Genomic DNA, 17,586 nt, shown 5'->3' with positions numbered 1-17,586 from the left:
GTCTCTGGACGCGGTCCGAAACCGGACCGGCTGCAAAGTGTGCAGCCGGCTCGGATTATGGGAACGGGGGAGCCGGGGGGGCTCACGGAACAAGGGCCCGAGAAAAAGGTCCGGAGGGCCCGGGGTGAGGGGTGGGCGGGGAGCGCCCTCCCGCAGGGCCCGCCACAGGAAGCCGAGAGCAAGAGGTGACAATGCAGCGCCCACCTCCTGGAGTACACGCAGAGGGGTCGCGAGGGTGGAGAGCCCCATGCGCCGACCAAGCGCGCGGGGATCCACCCAGTCCCCTCTGGTGTAGTCCAGGAGGTCTCCGACCCTGGTGGTTTCCGCCAGGACCAACCTCCGGCTCACCGAGGGTGACTCCGCCACCTGCACACGGAGATCGGGATTGTGCAGCAGGGGCTCCGCGAGGAGATCCACACCCTCGGTGGCCACAGTGGACCTGGTCGCCGAGAAAAGCTTCCAGGTCCGGAGAAGGTCCTGGTAGAAGACCGGCAGCTCCGAGAGGTCTCGCGGAAGACCTCTCGGGTGAAGAAAAAGGAGCTGCCGGTCGTATCGGAGTCCTCGGAGGCGGCGGAGAAAGGCGTGCGCTAACGTGCCCCATGCCGGACTACCCGCACCGTAAAGGAGCCTCTGCAGGGCCTGGAGGCGGAAGACATGGACCTGGCTACGAAGGCAGACCAGGCCCTGTCCCCCCTCCTCCAGGGGAAGACTCAGAACCCCTGCAGAGACCCAGTGCAGTCCAGGCCAGAAGAACTCCAGGGCTATCCTCTGGAGCCTGGCTAGGAGTTCCGGGGCCGGGCTCAGGGTGTTGAGCCGGTGCCAGAGCATGGACAGGACGAGCTGGTTCAGCACCAGCGCCCTCCCCCGCAGGGAGAGACACCGGAGTAGTCCCGTCCATCTCCGCAACCGCCCACGCACCCTGGCCTCCAAATCCAGCCAGTTCTCCGACGGAGAAGGATGCGTGGCAGAAAGATAAACGCCTAGATAGAGCAGCGGACCCGCGCTCCACCGAATGGCTTGAAGCGCGGGTGGGAGGGAGCCCGCCTGCCAACCGTCCCCGACCACCAGGCCAGAGCTCTTGACCCAGTTGACCCGGGCGGAGGAGGCGGCCGAATAAACGGCCTGGCAGGCCTCCACCCGCACCAGATCCGCTGGGTCCTGGACCACGAGGAGCACGTCGTCGGCGTACGCCGACAGGACCAGCCGCAGCTCCGGCTCTCGGAGCACCAACCCTGCCAACCTCCGACGGAGGAGGCAGAGGAAGGGCTCGATCGCCAGAGCGTACAGCTGGCCCGAGAGGGGGCACCCTTGCCGTACTCCCCGCCCGAAGCTGACCGGCTCGGTCAGGGTCCAGTTGAGCTTGACCAAACACTCCGCCTCAGCGTACAGCACCTGGAGAAAGCCCACAAACTGGGGCCCGAAACCGAACGCCCGCAGAGTGCCCAGGAGATACCCGTGGTCCATCCTGTCGAACGCCTTCTCCTGGTCCAGAGACAGGAGGGCAAACGACAGACCATCCCTACGTCCCAGCTCCAACAGGTCCCGGACCAAGTACAGGTTGTTAAAAATGCTCCGGCCCGGGACGGTGTAGGTCTGGTCGGGGTGGACCACGTCCGCCAACACGGACCCCAGCCGCAGCGAGATGGCCTTCGCTACGACCTTATAGTCCGTGCTGAGGAGCGAGACGGGACGCCAATTTCGTAAATCGCGGAGGTCCCCCTTCTTCGGCAACAGGGCGAGCACGGCTCGCCTGCACGAGAGAGGGAGGACCCCGCCCTGCAAGGACTCGGCCCAGACGGTGACGAGGTCTGGGCCGAGGACGTCCCAGAACACGCGGTAGAACTCCACGGTCAGCCCGTCCATGCCCGGAGATTTGTTAGTGGGCATGAGCCGGAGGGCTGCCGAGAACTCGGCCAGAGAAAGAGGCAGCTCCAGCCGGTCTCGGTCGCCCACGCTGACCGTCGGGAGCTCGGTCCAGAGCACCCTGCGGGCCTCGGCGTCGGTCGGATCCGGGGAGAAAAGAGCGGCGTAGAAGGCTCTGGCCCTGTTACGCATCTCCTCCGGATCCGTGAGGGGGACGCCGTCCTCCGCCAGGAGGCAGGTGACATGCTTTTTGGCCCCCCTCCGTTTCTCCAGGGCGTAGAAGAAGCGGGAGCCGCGATCCATCTCCCGAAGGAGACGGATGCGGGATCGAACAAACGCGCCCCGGGCCCGGTGGTCTTCCAGGGCCCGGAGCTCCTCCCGCTTCTCCCGGTACGCCGCGCAGAGGGGTGAATCCTTGGGGCCGGAGGCCAGACGCCTCTCCAGCTCCAAGACCTCCCGCTCCAACTGCCCTATCAGCGCATCTCGCCGCCGGCTGGCGCCCCGGGCGTAGTTCCGGCAGAAGAGCCGCACGCGGACCTTCCCCACGTCCCACCACCGCCGCGCCGAGGGAAAGGCGCGCCGCTGCCCCCGCCAGGCCAGCCAGAACTCCCGGAAGGATGCCACGAAGCCCACGTCCTCCAGCAAACTATTATTAAAATGCCAATAGGCCGGCCCCGGCCGCTCGGAACTGAGAGAAGCCGTCACGGTCACCAGATGGTGATCCGAGAACGGGGCCGGTCGGACGCTGGAGGCATGGGCCCGCGCCAGATGAAAGCGGGACAGATAGATCCGGTCCAACCGGGAGTGGCGCGACCGGTCGTCCTCCACCCGGACATAGGTGAAGGTGGTGTCGTCGTCCGGGTGGTGTTCGCGCCAGACGTCCACCAGGGAGTGATGGTCTACGATCTCCCTGAGGATGCCCGCGGCTGCCTGGGAATTTTCAAGCCCGGAGCGGTCCCGGTCCTCGAGGGTGGTGTTAAAGTCCCCGCCCAGGACCAGGCACTCGCGAGAATCCAGAGTGCCGAGGAAGGCCGCCGCCCGCTGATAGAAAGGCACTCGTTCCAGGCCCGCGTTCGGAGCATAAACGTTGACCAAGTTCAGAACCAGCCCCTCCACACGGGCCCGGACGTGCAGCAGGCGGCCCGGCACGACCTCGGCGACCCCCAGTACCTCAGGCCGCAGCCCCGGGGAGAACAGGGTGGCCACCCCAGCCGAATGGGCGCTGAGGTGGCTAAAATAAACCTCGTCTCCCCACTCCAGCCGCCAGCTAGCCTCGACGGCCGGAGCCGTGTGGGTCTCCTGCAGGAAAATCACAGAGTACCCCCCCTCCCGAAGGAAGGAGAGCACCTGGCTCCTGCGGAGACCCACCCTACAGCCCCGAGTGTTCAGCGATGCAAAGGTGGTAACTGTCATGCGGAGGGCTGGGGCAGATCCTCACGGGCGGAGGGACCATCGGCCCCCAGCGGGCCCCGCAAGATCCCGGTTTCGACTCCGAAGGTCAAAAGGGAGTCGCGGAATCTGCGGGCCCGCCGATAGGCCGCGATGTCCCGCCGGCCGGACCCCCGCCCCTCCCCCAAAAGCGCCTGCACGGCCCGGAGGACGAGATGGAAGTCCCCCCAGCGCTGAAGGGCGAGCTGCACCTTACCCTGGGAACCACGGGAATCCGATAGAAAGAGGCGCAGCTCATCCCGCAGCGCGGAGGGGGAGGCAGCGGCCAAGCCGCCGCCATCCTCCGGCGGGGCCCCTGAAGGGTCCTCGCAGCCCACAGTGACGGACATACAAGGGGCCGAGTTCCGGCGCTGCTGCGCCGGACAGCCCGTCCCCATCCCCGGCAAAGGAGAGGGCGGCTGAGGGAACAACACAGCCCCCACAGTGGCAGGAAGGGGAGACACGAAAACCGCCCCCTGAGGGTTGTCTGCAGGCAACGGAAATGCGACAACCCCGGGGGCGGCAGTAACACCAGAGGTGGCAGAAAGAGACACCTCGGGGACAGGATCTGGGGCAAGGGCGGGAGTAGGGGCGGGGCTCGAGGCGGGAACAGGAACTTGGGCAGGAGAGGGGACAGGATCAGGGACGGGAGCGGGAACGGGCTCCTCATCTCCCGCTGCCAAGCCGCTAGACTGCGGCTCCCCTCGGCCAAGGTCAGCATCCGAGGGGACGGAGGCAGCAGGGACAGGGGAAGCCTCAGGGGCAGGAACGATGGAAGGGGCAGGATCGGGGGCAGGAACCGGCCGCTCAGCAACGGCTGTCGCCCCGAGGGGCTCGGCGGCCGTGCACGAGATGGTAGTCGCGGCCGGGCTGGCAGGTAGGGCTAAGGGTTCTCCCAGGACTAAGTCGGGAGCGGCAGAGTGGGGCGAGGAACCGGGAGCAGGAGAAGGGGGCGGGACTAAGCCAGCACCCGGATCGGGGCCCGCTGGCGGAGGGTCGTCCTCCCCCTGGGTAACCGGGGTCAGACCCAGGGCCTCGATCTCATCGAAAATGGAGGCGAAAGCGGTCCCCTCGGCCCCGGCCACCTCCCCGCCAGTCACAGGGACAAAGGCCGCCCCGGCATCGGCGGCGGCGGCGGGGGGCACAGACGGAGCAAGGGCCGGGAGAACCGCTGCTGAAGCCTCCTCAGGCGTGGGCCCAACAAAAGGGACAGAAGTTTCCCCAGCCGCTGCCACGGCATCCACGGTCTCCATGGCCGGCACCTCCTGCTGGGCATCGTCCGGGGGCGCGGAAACAGAACTAACAACGTCGGCCCCCCGCGGCATCTTTCGGGGGGCCTGCTCTCCCTCCTCATCAGAGGGGAGGGAGAGAGCCCGCGACCTGCGGGCGCCGCGCTTCCCCCGGACGGTCACCCAGCCCCCCAAGGTGGAAGAGGAGGTGGAGGGCCGGTCAGCAGGGGCGGGGCCAGAGGGCAAGGGCGATGGCTTCGGGGCTCGGGGCGGCAGGGGCGGAGGGACAGCAGGGGGGAGGGAAACCTCCCCCTGGGGCGGGCCCTTCCCCGCGGCCGGCGGAAGCCGCCCCGCCCCCTCCTCCACATGCCCCGCCGATCCAGGGTCGACGACGGCAAGGCCCGCCCGCTCGGCCGTCTCCGCGGCCAGAGCGGGAACCGCGGCAGAAGGAGGAGGGGCGGCGGCAGCAGCAGTGTCCGAACCGCTAGGGTTGCCGGCGATGACAGGGCCGGCACCCTCCCGGGCCCCGGGGGTCTCGGACGCCCCTCCAGGCCGGGCCAGGGGACAGTCCCTCCGGACATGCCCCTGCGCCCGGCAGAGGAAGCACCGGGCCTCCCCCGTCGAATAGTGGACCCGATAATGGGCCCCCCGGTAGGGCACCAGGAAGGACCCCTCGAGCGCCACTCTGGCACCCGCCGCCGGCGGCAGCTGGAGCTGGACCTGCCGGCGGAAAGACAGGATGTGCCGGAGGGCGGGGTCCTTACAGCCCAACGAGAGAGGGCTCAGAATGGAAATGGGCTTCCCCAGGGTGGAAAGGGCAGGCAACAGAGCGGCGTTGGGGAGGTAGGGCGGGACGGAGGTCAAGAGCACCTGTACGCCCAGGTCCTCCAGGGGCTCCAAGGGGACAAACACGCCCCCCACCGCCAGGCCTCTTTCCACCGCCTCCTGCGCGGCGGCCTCCGACGCCAGGAAGAACACGGCCTTCCCATACATTTTGGAGGCCGCCACGATGGCCGTAGGCCCCACCACCCTCGCCAACGCCCGCACATACGTTTCAATGTGGGGCGAGGCAGGCACCAAGTGGCAACGGACGCCGTGCCTCCTCGTCAGCGAGGGGAAGGGGCCGCGGTCACCAGGGATGGGTCCGGAGGCGGTGGTCGGGGCGGACGGCGTGGCGGCACGCAAAGAGGCGGCGGCCACCTGGGCGTATGCTCTGGGGGCCGGAGGTGGAGCGCCACCAGAGCTGGTGGAAGGGACGGCAGGAGAGGGAGGGGCCGCGGCCGGTGTCGGGGCCGCGGCCGGTGTCGGGGCCGCGGCGGGGATTGCAGCCCCGCCCGCAGGAGGCTTGGCTCCACGGGCGGGGCCCTTGCCCTTCTTCCTCCCTTGGCCCTTCCTGCCGGTGGAGGGGGCAGCCGCGGCAGCGGCGGTGTCCAGGACAGGGCCAGCCGAGGGGCCGGCCACTGGGGCGGACGGGGGTTCAGGGGCAGGGGCAGGAGCAGGGGCAGGGGCAGAGTCCCCCGCCATTACAACCTGCAGCCGCTCCTCCCCTCTAGGCAAAAGACAAAACGAGGGAAAGGCAACCACTCCCCCCCGCTAGGCTGCAGGCTGGGGAGGAGGGTGCCAATGGAGAGGGCACACAGGAGCGAAAAGAGAGGGGTGGGGCACAGGTACCAAAAAAAAGAAAGCCGGCTCCCCCGGCTACACTGGGGCGGGGGGGGGACTACAACAGTAAAAGGGGGGGTGAACAGTGCAAAAGGGGAGGGGGCAACAAAACGGGGGCACAAGCGCGCGCGGGGGGGCGAAGGGGGGGGGGTGCACCGGAGCAGCGGCTCGAAAACAGAATGGAATGTCCAGCCAGCTGCAGCCCAAGGACAAGGAGGGGTAGGAGGAAAAACTCCAGCCAGCCGCAGCCCAAGGACAGGGCCGGGAACACAGCCAGCAGGCTAGGAACCGAGGGGGGGGGGGGAATGGGCACCAAAAAAATAAACCGAAGGGGCTCAAAAGGAGGGGGGTAAAGTAGGGCCAACTAATACAAAGGGGGCTACAGGGAGGGGACCCCACCAGCGAAACGTAGTTGGGGGGCAGGAGAAGTCCAGGGCGGGGGAAAAGGTGCACCCACAGCGTTCGCGAAGCGCAGGCTCTGCCGTTCACTGCTGCAAGTAAACAGTCCCGGACGATGGAAATGGCGGGGGGAGCAAACAGCCCCGCCGAGGGGCGAAAAGCAGGTCCAGGTGGCACGCGGGGCGGTGGAGGGGTTGTCAGCAGCTGTCGGCGGTGGGGGTGGTGGTAGAGGGGGAGCAGATGGACGAAGGGGGGGGGCACCGCACCCCCCCCCCACCCCCTTCAACAGTCCGCTACGGGGGACGGGATAGCAGGCTCCCAAGTCGACCTCGGAGCTTCCTGGCAAGCGACGGCTTCCAGTCCGAGGAATTACAAACGAGAGGCTCAGTACCGTCCACACTCCTAACGCGACCGGGGGCACCACCACCCCAGGAGCAAAGATGGCAAAGTCACTCAAAACACAGTCCTCAAACAACCTCCTCCACAATCTCCCGAACCAGGGACGCAGTCTCTTCGCACTCCGCGACGGAGGCAGCGGCTCCCACACAGGAACAGCAGCAGCAGCGAGCGGCAGTCAGCCGGCCGGGCAACCGGCCAGGCAGGCAAGCAAGCAGGCAGGTGGGCCCCCAGATGGTATCGGTGTTGGCGTTGGGGGGCCGATGCTTCTCCCTCCGGAGGCGAGGGCGAGGGGGGGGGGCAGGCCGGCAAGGCCCCCCCCTCCGCACTCACTCACTCACTCACGCAGCAGCAGCGGCAGCAGCAGCAACAAGGAGAGCAGCAAGCAGCAGCTGGAGAGGGCCAGGGAAGGACGGAGGGAGAAGGGACCGTAGGGAGCCAGGGTGGCTTCCCTCCGAACCTGAGGGTAAAGTGCCTTTCTCTCAGCCTGAGTGGGCGGGGCCAGCCCAAGCTCGCTCCACCCCCCGGAAGGGGAGGGGTGGAACAGGAAGTATAAAGGGCGGGGCCCTTAACTCAGTTAGGGCAGCACCAGGGAGGGAGGCAGACACAGACCGCAGGCTGCTCCCTTCAGAGCCTGCTGCCACACCAGGGGAGGCGGACCCGTGGAAACCTCACCTGGAGGACAGACTGGGGCTGCCAGGACTGCCTGCTGCCGAGTACCCAGAGGAACTGGAGGAGCCGGAGGGGGAGCGGGAGCTGCCAACAGCGGACTAACCCGACGCACTCACGGGACCAGAGGGATTCGGGTGAGCAATCGGGTAGGAAGTAGCCCAGGGACAGAGCTGCACAGTGGTGAGTCTATGTAGCGGGACGACCCCGCTGACCCAGTGGTGGGACCCTCGTTCTGCCACTGTCAGGGCCCTGGGCTGGAGCGCAGTGGTGTAGGGTGGGCCTGCGTTCCCCTACCCGGCCGAGCCACGCCGGGACCTTTGCCGGCGCTCCCCTGCCTGAGGGGCGCGCTACTGACCTTTGCCGGCGCTCCCCTGCCTGAGGGGCGCGCTACTGACCTTTGCCGGCGCTCCCCTGCCTGAGGGGCGCGCTACTGACCTTTGCCGGCGCTCCCCTGCCTGAGGGGCGCGCTACAGACTCTGACTGGCGGCCGCCCCGCCGCTAATTCCCCGCTGACGGAGGCGTGACCCAGGCCGGCCAGTGACCTCGTAGCTCCCCACCGCCCCCTAGCGGGTAGGTGGGCCGACGCCGATTACAGTCTCCTTGAAAAACTGCCAACTGTCTTCAATTGTTTTTCCCCTTAGACTTTCTTCTCATGGGATTTTACCTACCAACTCATTGAGTTTGCTAAAGTCTGCCTTCTTGAAATCCATTGTCTTTATTGTGCTGCTCTCCCTCCTACCATTCCTTAGAATCATGAACTCTACCATTTCATGATCACTTTCACCCACGTTGCCTTCCACTTTCAAATTCTCAACCAGTTCCTCCCTATTTGTCAAAATCAAGTCTAGAACAGCCTCCCCCTACTAGCTTTCTTCACCTTCTGAAATAAAGAATGGTCTCCAATACGTTCCAAGAATTTGTTGGATAAACTGAGCCCTGCTGTGCTATTTTCCCAACAGATGTCTGGGTAGTTTAAGTCCCTCATCGCCACCAAGTCCTGTGCTTTGGATTATTTTGTGAGTTGTTTAGAAAAAAAGCCTCATGCACCTCTTCTTCTTGGTTTGGTGGTCTGTAGTAGATTCCTATCATGACATCACCCTTGTTTTTTTACCCCATTTATCCTTACTCAGAGACTTTCAACAAGTCTGTCTTTTATTTCTATCTCAACCTCAGTCCAAGTGTATACATTTTTAATATATAAGGCAACACCTCCTCACTTTTTCCCCTACCTGTCCTTCCTGAGCAAGCTGTATCCTTCTATACCAATATTCCAGTCATGCATATTATCCCACCAAGTCTCCTTGTTGCCAACTAGGCCATAGTTTTGTTTATTTACTAGCTTCCCAAGAAGCCAAGGATGGGAAATAGAACTTGAACAGAGATTGGTTGAAGGAGATTGTAACAGGGCAGGCTCCCCTCCTGTCCTGCAATCCCACAGAATGAACCATGGATTCCATCTCTTTGTTAGCACCTTTGTATGTTTTATTTATGTAATTTCTACTAAATCACCATCACAATCCCATACAGCAACTCTAGCTACAGTTTCTTACAGTCCTCAGCTTTTTCTCTAGGGAGCAGAGGAGAAAAGATCTCAGCATCCTGAGACCCGGCTTCCTATAGGCTCTACTAGCCTTCTCCCACATTTGTATCCACTGCTTTTTAATTACCCTCTCAGTTAATGGGATAGTTAGCCTCTTAGCTCATCAGCCCCCAGTCTGATGAGGTAATCAAGTACTTCACTCCTCCACTAGGCCTTCTCTGAGGGAGCTAATTAATAATTAAATAATCGGAGGTTTGGTCAGCTACTGGCTCTCAGCATTCTGTCACAGTGATGGGGGAGGGGTGAGACGGGCAGAAGTGTCTCTGGGCCCTCTAGAAATCGTTCCCCTCCAGCAGTCTTACCAGGCCTCTGCTGTCAGCAAATATCTGTGAAAGTCAGTAGACAAAGTGTGTGTCTCATCCCCCTAGAGAAGTATTCCACAGAAGAAAACATCCTATACAGCTATCAGTTACTCTGTTAGCTCAAGTGACAGAGGTTTGAGAGATGGTCCAATCCTGCTGACCCATGTAGGTGTCAATATTATACTATATAATGGGATTTCTGTTTCTTGGGTTTGCTTTTTTAAAAAACCAAGGAAATGACACATACCCCCTACCCCACCCCCATGTTAAAAGAACATTATTAAGTTTGCAAAGTCAAGCACTGAAAAGGTAGGGAATGCCAGAATTAATGTTGCCTATGTGTCCTTAGTTCAGCCCCCCTTGTATATATGAATTACGATAGTCTTAAATTACATGATCACATACTACTTTTTCCACTGGATCCGTGCCTCATTCAGTGCACATAATATTTATGTGAAGGACTGTGACTCCTTGTAAATTAACGTGTGTGTAGATGGTTTATTTCTTTGATGCATTTTCTCTGTAATGCTTCTGTCCTAAATAAATGTATTATGTTTTGTGAAAGCTGGTCACTGGTTGCGATGATTTGGGGAATCTAATTTTTACAATTTATGAATTTTGTGTGAAATGATGAACTCTCTGTACGTTCCTTTATCAGACTGCAGTCTTAATTTTGAATGTACAGCACTTTGCCTTCTCTATTGTCCGCTTGTCTCCACGCTGGACTGGAATTCTAACGTGGGTCAAAGGGCTAACAAAAGAAGGTTATTGACTTAAGTGCCCGACCATTGAAATGTGATCACTCTAGATAAAAGACTGGCTCCCAACCAGGGGAAGTGGTTTATCAGGGGAGTGGTTACTTAGCAATAGAGTCACTGTTAGGAGTCTGGGATCAACTGTGGAGGCTGATCAAGGAGTCACCTGGCAGAGGAATTAGAAGTTTATAAAGGGCAGAAGATGCACTTATTTATTTATTTGCTTGGGTCATTTTTCACAAGTTTATGATGAGGAAAGCTTCTGCAGGAGCTGGATGAACCAGGAGAACCTTCCTACCTCAACACACCTGGTCCTTTAAGGGCTCCCAAAGGAAGAGTGAGGTGGAGTGAGGGGAAATGTGTGTAGGGTTATTTTTGTATGGATCTGTGCATTTCTCATGTGATTAAGTACAGTGGAATAATGTGTTAGGTGCCTGTATGTTACGTGCTATACCTACCATGTGGCCCTCTTGAAGAGGGCAACAGAAGGCTCAGACCTTTTGGGTGAAATTCTAGGAGATGTGTTTAAGCTATGGGGGTCAGAGCTGAATCTGGAGGCCTAAGGGCAGCTGGTCTGAGGGGCTCCATTTCCATAAAAGGAGTAACAACCTGAACCAGTGCCCAGGAACTGTACTAGAGAGGACAAAGGAGGATACTGTGCTGCAGCCTGCTGGGATCCAAGGAAGTGTAAAACACCTAGGACTCAGAGGCAGGGATTTCCCTCACAGTAATCTGGTGAGCTGCCAGTAGGGGAAGACTAAGTGGGTCTGTGGCACTGGTAAATGTTGTCTTAGCCAGTGGAAGATAGTAAAACTAAAGTGAGATCTGCTGGGATAAGCAATGCAGGGGGATTGCATGCCTAAAACTCTGGTCTGGAAGGCGAGGAACATATGGTTTCCTGCCCAAAGAGAGATGATAGCTGGAGGCCAGAAACCTAAATTGATGTTCCTGAGGAGACTGCATAAGAGACAGAGGTGTTGTTTAACCTGGAACTGTTACAATTGCCTTCCCCTTCTTTTTGGTAACTTCATATTTAGTAAGGTTGCAAGAAGAAAATCACAAATAGAACAAGTATGTGTATAAACCTGGAAGAGTTTTGAATAATATTTGTTAAGACAATAACAGTGTATTTCACGTAAGGATATGGCCAATGAAACTGAGTCTGTGACTGAGCATCATGAATATTGAGTTTGCCAGGAGCAATGAACAAACTACAGAAAAGAAAACCAGTAGAGACTAAGGTCCATTGAGAGTGCTTGTACATGTAGGATAGGTTCCTGGGAGAACAACTATAAAGGAAGTAAGGATCAATCTGGTTTACATCAGAATGGATGATGTACAGTAATCAAAGATGAAGTTAGTGGGAAACCAATTTAAAAAAAAAGATTCAGTGCTTATAGTGAGCCATTATTCAAAGTGGTAAGAGACGTGGCTACAGTTCAAACAGGGCATTTTTTGAACGTATAACTCAGCAAGAATTTTGAGCCTGCATTTCTTTCAGCAATTATCAGTATCCTTTCTATCCGAAATGACTGGGCAAGGTTCTATGGTTCTATGCAGGAGGTCAGAATAGATGGTCACAATAGAGAGTCCATTCTGGCCTTAAAATCTGAGATCAACAGTAGAGTTTCTCTCTCAAACAAAAGTCACAACCTTACCTTTCTGCTTCTTATACTGTCTGTCTCTCTCAATGGGACATTGATAATAGGATTGTCATCTAAAGGAGCAAAAAGCTGCTCACATGATGCAGTTTCTTTCAGAGAATTGGAAGGGTAGTGGATGGGCAGCTTAAAGTGGCACTGCCAACCTGAATGATTCATCCCTTGCTGCAGTACTGTGCCCAGAATCTGATTCCCATAAATATAATTGTTCTAGCAGTGATGAGCTCCTAAAATCCTAATAACCGGCTCCCTACCAGGTCCTCGGCGGCATTTCGGCAGTGGGGGGGGGCCTTCACTCGCTCCGGGTTTTTGGTGGCATTTCGGCAGCGGGTCCTTCACCCAGAGCGAGTAAAGACCCCACCCCCCCGCTGCCAAAGTGCCGCCGAAGACCCAATAGAGAACCGTGCAGTGAGTATAAGCCCCACGTGCCTGTCTCCCCTCCCCGCCCACCCATCCGACCCCAACCCACGTCCTGCCCCCAACTGCCCCCCTCAGAACCCGCAACCCATCAACCTCCCCGCTCCTTGTCCCCCCCTCTGAACACCCCCCCACCCTAACTGCTCCCCAGGACCCCACCCCCTACCCAACTCGCCCCGCTCCCTGTCCCCTGACTGCCCCGACCCCATCCACCACCACCCCAACAGACCTCCGGAACTCCCATACCTACCCAACCTCCCCCCGTTCCCTGTCCCCTGACCGCCCTCACAGAACCTCCATCCCCTCCAACCGCTCCCTGCCCCTTATCCATCCCCTCCTCCCAGCCCCAGCCCCCTTACCATGCTACTCAAAGCGGCCAGAGCTTCCGAGCTGCCCAGAGGGGGGAGGTAGCAGAGGAGGGGCCGGGGGAGCCTCCCCAGCTGGGAGCTCAGGCGGGCAGGACAGGACGGTCCTGCGGGCCGGACGTGGCCCGCAGACCGGAGTTTGCCCACCTGCCAGCCCCTTTACAATCAGTTCTACACCGGCTTCTAAATTTAACAACTGGTTCTTGCGAACCAGTGTGAACTGGCTCCAGCTCACCATTGGTTCCTAGCCCTCCTGATTGCAAAGAAAAGCTTGAAAGCCTAAACTGAGTGTAATTGACACACAATGTCTGATGACCGTGTGAATGGATTATTAACACTGAACCCAGGAGATGACAATCTGCAGCATGCTAAAAACTGAAAATGTGGGGCAAGCATACTGAATTTCATATGAGTATAAACAGTGCACAGGACACTAATGACTGTATTTATAGCTGCTCCTGTATTTTCCACTCCATGCATCTGATGAAGTGGGTTCTAGCCCACGAAAGCTTATGCCCAATTAAACGTGTTAGTCTCTAAGGTGCCACAATGACTCCTCATTGTTTTTGCTGATACAGACTAACACAGCTACCACTCTGAAACCTGTATTATTCTTGTTTGCATTTAATGGAATAAAAGCCTTAATCTGTAATTTATCTGATGCTGTTGAAGGATTCTCCCTAATGTGTCACAGAATCCAGGAACCTTGCGTCAGGTCTTAAGGCTGGGTTTCTGTGGAGTTCAAAGTGTGTGTGCGTGTCTGTGTGTGGCAGGAGAAGCTTTGGGCACCACATCCAGGTTTACAAAACATGGCTACTGCAAAGCCTTTCTTTTTGAATAGGCATTTAGGAGATTGAGGGGATGACGGAGTGGAGCTTCTCTGGGAACCAGAGGGTGGGAGGAGACCTTGTACTACAATTATTTTTTGTTGTTAATTTTATGTATATGGGGCTGGATGCTGTTGTGTTTCTTACTATTGACTGTATTTTTAAATGACAGCAGGACATAAAAAATAAATTAAGCAACTGCTGTCTCTCAAGATAAATAAATATTCACATTTTCCTAGTTTTTTAAATGTTTTTTTTTTTCTCTCTCCTCCTGTTGTGAAAAAACATATAATCAAACAGGAACTGGTGAAACTATGATTAAAAGAAATCATGACAAATATTTCCATAATATTTCAGTTTTAGTAATCTTAGATATTGCTAGTAACAGGGACAGGTAGAAAAAGGGCTTTTTCTTGTAAATTGCCAGACTCATTTTTATTGGCTATGACTGGAAGCAATTAACTTTTTCTGACCTGTAACTAGAGACCGATGATCTTCCAAGTGTTTGCAAGCCCTCAAATATCAGTTTATTACTTTTAAAACTTAAAGGCCTTGTTCAGAGGATATGAAGAACAATCAGTGAATGCTTTAATGCTCTTCAGTGCATTTTGTTGATGGTAACCCTGTGTCTCTAGTGAATCATGTGGTTTAAAATGACTTTCACACAGTTGTGTAGCTTCCGGTTCTCATCAGATTACACAGTAATATGCTTTGTAAAGCAACTTTGTATGTGTAATTACAAAATTGCCTATGCCTCCAATCAGTAAGGCTCCCCACAGAGATTCTGCAGATAAACATACAGAGTATTAACAAAGGCCTAGATTGACAAGGTGGGTGAGATAATATCTTTTATTGGACTAACTTCTGCTGGTGAGAGAGAGAAGCTTTCAAGTTCTTCCTTAGGCCTAGGAAAGGTACTCAGAGTGCCACAACTACATACAAGATCCCTTAGGAAATGTGCAAAATACTTATGCTAAACTATCTGTTCAACCTTGTATTTAGCAGTGACACTCTGAATACCCATCCCAGGCCTGAGAAAGAGCTCTGTGTAGCTCGAAAGCTTGTCTCTTTCACCAACAGACATTGGTCCAATGAAAGATATTACCTCACCCACCTTGTCTCTCTAATAGCTCAGACCTACATGGCTACAACTACACTGCATAAAGGCCTAGATTGTCGCTTTGCATTTTCCCTGAGTACACATAGCTGTGGGGAGGTAATTGGCAACCAGTACAGACCAGATTACACGAGGCCCTGTGGAGGATGTCTCTCATAATGTACAGGGCAAGCCACAATCTTGTCTAAAGGTTGTGCCAGGCTTTTCTAAGTCTGATGTGTGTGGGTTTGCTATTAGCCATTTCAAAACTAAAATAATAGTGTGTTTTTCTCTTTCTATCCAAGGCTCTCATAATCTTTATAAACATATTCAAAACCTACTGAAGCAGCTGTCCTTTTTTCAGGAAGTATTTCTTGCACAGCTAACATTTCACTAATGTTCCATGTTCTACGCTGTCTTCCAGTTAATTTCTATGTGCAATTTAAGGGACTAGTTTTAACTTACCAAGTGCTAAGTCGCTTGGACAAAGGATACCAAAGTATCTACCTCTCCCTGTGATATTGCTGCATTGAGTGAATAGAGCCTTATGCCATGTCTACACTACACTAGCACAGATATGGCACAGCAGTTGTGCTGCTATAGCCCCATAGGGTAAATGCTTCCCACACAAACGGCAGGGTTTTTTCCGTTGATGTAGGTAAACCACCTCTTTGAGAGGTGGTAGCTAGGTCGTTGGGCAAATTCTTCTATTGACCTAGCCACATCTGCGGGAGGCAGGGTGGGTTAGGTTGACTTAACTATGGTTCTCAGAGCGCAAAATTTTTCATAGCAATGTAGCTAGATAAATCTGATTTTGAAGTATAGACTAAGCCTTTGTTTAAGTGGAAAGGGGAGGGATGGGTGTGTGGGTGGAGAAGGGGACCTTAGTCCTGAAACTTTTCAGATTCATAGATTCTAAGGCCAGAAGGGATCACTATGGTCATCTAGTCTGACTTCATGTATAACACAGGCCATAGAACTTTCCCAAAATAACTCCTAGAGTTGATCTTCTAGAAAACATCCAGTCTTGATTTTAAAATTGATCAGAGACTGAGTATCCATCAGAACCCTTGGCAATTATTCCAATAGTTAATTATTCACTGTTAAAAAATGTACATCTTATTTCCAGTCTGAATTTGTCTAGCTTTAACTTCCAGGCATTGGATCATTTTATACCTTTCTCTGCTAGATTGAAGTTAAATATTTATTCCCCAGGTAGTTAACCTATAGACTGTATTCAAGTTGCCCCTAAACTTCTTTGTTCAGCTAAATAGATTGAGCTCCCTGAGTGTTCCTATTAGGCACATTTTCTAATCTTTTAATGAAGCTCTTGGCTCTTCTCTGAATCCTCTTGAATTTATCAATATCCTTGTTAAATGGTGGGCACCAGAACTGGATGCAGTATTCCAGCACCAGTGTCAAATACAGGGGTAAAATACCTCTCCACTCCTACTCAAAACTCACATTTATACATCCAAGGATTTCATTAGCTCTTTTGGCCACGTCACACTGGGACCTCATGTTCAGCTGATTATCCACAATAACCCCCAAATCTTTTTCAGAGTGACTGCTTCCCAGGTTAGAACCCCCCATCCTGTCCATATGGCCTACATTCTTTGTTCCCAGATGCATAAGCTTAAATTTAGCTGTATTAAAACACACATTGTTTGCTTGCATCCAGTTTTCCAAGCTATCTAGATTGTTCTGAATCAGTGACCTGTCCTTTTCAATATTTCCCACTCCCCCAATTTTTGTGTCATCTGCAAACTTTATCAGTGATGTTTTTATGTTGTCTTCTAGATCATTGATAAAGACGTTAAACAGGGCCCAGAACCTCAATGGAAACACATCCGCTGGATGAATATTTCCCGTTTACAGTTACCTTTTGAGACCTATCAGTTTTTCATCCATTTAATGTGTGCCATGTTAATTTTATATTGTTCTAGTTTTTGTAAATGTCAAATGCCTTACTGAAGTCTAAGTGTACTAAATCAGCATGATTATCAACCAAACTTGTAACTTAATTTAAAAAATCAAGTTAGTTTGACAGGGTCTCTTTTCCATAAACTCATGTTGATTTGCATTAATTACATTACCGTCCTTTAGTTCTTTATTAATCCAGTCCCATATCAGCTGCTCAATTATCTTGCCTGGGATTGATGTCAGACCAACAGGCCTATAATTGCCTGGTTTGTCCCGTTAAACCTTTAAAAAAATTGGCACATCAGTTTTCTTTCAGTCTTCTAGAATTTCCCCAGTGCTCCAAGACTAATTGAAAATCCACATTAACAGTCCAGTGAGCTCTTCAGCCAGTTCTCTTAAAACTCTTGGATGTAAGTTAGCCAGTCCTGTTGATTTAAAAATGTCTAACTTTAGTAGCTTCTATGTAACACCTTCCAGAAATACTAGTGGAATGGAAATAGTGTTATCGCCATATGTTGCGACTCCATCTTCTAGTTTTCCCCTCCCCCTAATGCAGAACAAATATTTATTGAACATTTCTGCATTATTTACTGATGATTCTACCATTTCCATCTAGTAATGGACCAATACCATTGTCAGAATTCTTTTTACTCCTTTTTTTTTTAAACCCCCTCCTTATTGTCTTTAACCCTGCTGGCCACGGATTTCTCCTTGTGTCCCTTGGCTTTCCTTATCGATTTTCTACAATTCCTAACTTCTGATTTATATTCATTACCATCAACTTCACCCTTCTTCCATTTGTTAGATACTTACAGCTACCTTTACTTCCCCTTAAACGAGGTTGTTTGATACCTGACACAGGTCCCTTCTTCAATGTTGGGCATCTAGTAAAGTGTACTTAAATGATTCCCAATTATTATTCACTTTTTGGATTAAATTATTCCGCCACAGCAGGAGAGTGGTGGCTGCTGATTCAGGGCCCAGCTCTGCT

This window comes from Chrysemys picta, chromosome 2 (assembly GCF_011386835.1).
Source record: "Chrysemys picta bellii isolate R12L10 chromosome 2, ASM1138683v2, whole genome shotgun sequence".
Taxonomy (NCBI): Eukaryota; Metazoa; Chordata; order Testudines; family Emydidae; genus Chrysemys; species Chrysemys picta.
The sequence above is the reverse complement of the archived record's forward strand: the minus strand, read 5'-3'. Positions refer to the sequence as shown.